This window comes from Natator depressus, chromosome 28 (genome assembly GCF_965152275.1).
Source record: "Natator depressus isolate rNatDep1 chromosome 28, rNatDep2.hap1, whole genome shotgun sequence".
Taxonomy (NCBI): Eukaryota; Metazoa; Chordata; order Testudines; family Cheloniidae; genus Natator; species Natator depressus.
The window spans coordinates 8,961,237-8,963,736 of NC_134261.1; the positions used below are offsets into that span (position 1 = coordinate 8,961,237).

The 2,500-nt window shown below is 65.4% G+C and overlaps 1 non-coding gene across 1 annotated transcript; it reads left to right on the top strand.

The window, feature by feature from the left end:
• The first annotated feature begins 1,193 nt into the window (after positions 1-1,193).
• Positions 1,194-1,312, top strand: LOC141979333 (5S ribosomal RNA). The gene has a single exon (XR_012636752.1). It is a non-coding gene; the product is annotated as a 5S ribosomal RNA (ribosomal RNA).
• Positions 1,313-2,500: the final 1,188 nt, after the last annotated feature.

A 2,500-nucleotide genomic window follows, 5' to 3' on the forward strand; every position in this document is an offset into this window, starting at 1 on the left:
CTTTTTTTCAGCCTTTTCCTCCGGGTTGACCTGGTGTCCCGGGGGGACTTAGACTTTTTTTCAGCCTTTTCCTCCGGGTTGACCTGGTGTCCCGGGGGGACTTAGACATTTTTTTCAGCCTTTTCCTCCGGGTTGACCTGGTGTCCCGGGGGGACTTAGACTTTTTTTCAGCCTTTTCCTCCGGGTTGACCTGGTGTCCCGGGGGGACTTAGACATTTTTTTCAGCCTTTTCCTCCGGGTTGACCTGGTGTCCCGGGGGGACTTAGACATTTTTTTCAGCCTTTTCCTCCGGGTTGACCTGGTGTCCCGGGGGGACTTAGACATTTTTTTCAGCCTTTTCCTCCGGGCTGACCTGGTGGCCGAGCGTCTCGCCGTCCGCGGCCGGAGCTAGAGATGCCCCCCCCCCCAGGCCAGCCTGCGAAGCCGCGGCCAGGATCGGGCCCCTGGAAGTCTGACTAAAAATTTTCACCGACCCCAAAAACGGTTAGGGGGGGCCTCATAAAGCCTCCGGAGCGAAAAAAAAAAAAACGGAAAAAAGGATCGGGCCCACCCGAGGCAGGGGAGTCAGTAAGGGAAAGGGGACGAGGCGGCCCGGAGCCGGGTGCCCGGAGCCGGGTGCCGGCGGCCAGGATCGGGCCCCTGGAAGTCTGAAAAATTTTTTTCACCGACCCCCAAAGTGGTATTGGGGGGGGCTCATAAAGCCTCCGGAGCGAAAAAAAAAAAAACGGAAAAAAGGATCGGGCCCACCCGAGGCAGGGGAGTCAGTAAGGGAAAGGGGACGAGGCGGCCCGGAGCCGGGTGCCCGGAGCCGGGTGCCCGCGGCCAGGATCGGGCCCCTGGAAGTCTGAAAAAAAATTTTTCACCGACCCCCAAAGTGGTGTTGGGGGGGGCTCACGAAGCCTCCGGAGCGGAAAAAAAAAACGGAAAAAAGGATCGGGCCCACCCGAGGCAGCGGAGTCAGTAAGGGAAAGGGGACGAGGCGGCCCGGAGCCGGGTGCCCGGAGCCGGGTGCCCGCGGCCAGGATCGGGCCCCTGGAAGTCTGAAAAAAAAAATTTCACCGACCCCCAAAGGGGTGTTGGGGGGGGGCTCATGAAGCCTCCGGAGCGAAAAAAAAAAACGGAAAAAAGGATCGGGCCCACCCGAGGCAGGGGAGTCAGTAAGGGAAAGGGGACGAGGCGGACCGGAGCCGAGTGCCTACGGCCATACCGGACGGAAGGCCCCCGATCCCGTCCGATCTCGGAAGGTAAACCGTCCCGGGCCTGGCTAGTACTTGGATGGGTGACCGCCTGGGAATCCCAGGTGCCGTAGGCAGCTTTTCCCGCTGCGAGCCAGCTCTCTCCTTTTCTGGGGAACAAGGGCAGGGTCGCCCTGCCAGGGGCCCTGGGGCTGAAGTCCCTGCCGGCCACCAGGTCAACCCGGAGCCTGCCCCTCTGCGGCCAGCAGGTCAACCCCATACCGGCAGGGGGTTGACCTGGTGGCCGGGAAGCAGAGCGGCCAGCAGGTCAACCCCATACATTCAGCGGGTTGACCTGGTGGACGGGAAGGAAAGCGGCCAGCAGGTCAACCCCATACTTTCAGCGGGTTGACCTGGTGGCCGGGAAGGAAAGCGGCCAGCAGGTCAACCCCATACATTCAGCGGGTTGACCTGGTGGCCGGGAAGGAAAGCGGCCAGCAGGTCAACCCCATACATTCAGCGGGTTGACCTGGTGGCCGGGAAGGAAAGCGGCCAGCAGGTCAACCCCATACATTCAGCGGGTTGACCTGGTGGCCGGGAAGAAAAGCGGCCAGCAGGTCAACCCCATACATTCAGCGGGTTGACCTGGTGGCCGGGAAGGAAAGCGGCCAGCAGGTCAACCCCATACATTCAGCGGGTTGACCTGGTGGCCGGGAAGGAAAGCGGCCACCAGGTCAACCCCATACAGGCAGCGGGTTGACCTGGTGGCCCGAAAGCAAACCGGCCACCAGGTCAACCCGGAGCCTGCCCCCGCGGGCAGGGGCCGGCATACCCCCGTCCGTCCGGGGTCGCCCTGCCCCGGGCTCCGGGCTTAAGTCCCGAGCGGCCACCAGGTCAACCCGGAGCCTGCCCCCGCGGGCAGGGGCCGGCGGACCCCCGTCCGTCCGGGGTCGCCCTGCCCCGGGCTCCGGGCTTATTCCCCGTCCGGCCACCAGGTCAACCCGGAGCCTGCCCCCGCGGGCAGGGGCCAGGCGGAGCCCCGTCCGTCCGGGGTCGCCCTGCCCCGGGCTCCGGGCTTAAGTCCCGAGCGGCCACCAGGTCAACCCGGAGCCAGCCCCCGCGGGCAGGGGCCGGCGGAGCCCCGTCCGTCCGGGGTCGCCCTGCCCCGGGCTCCGGGCTTAATTCTCCTCCGGCCACCAGGTCAACCCGGAGCCTGCCCCCGCGGGCAGGGGCCGGCGGAGCCCCGTCCGTCCGGGGTCGCCCTGCCCCGGGCTCCGGGCTTAATTCCCGTCCGGCCACCAGGTCAACCCGGAGCCTGCCCCCGC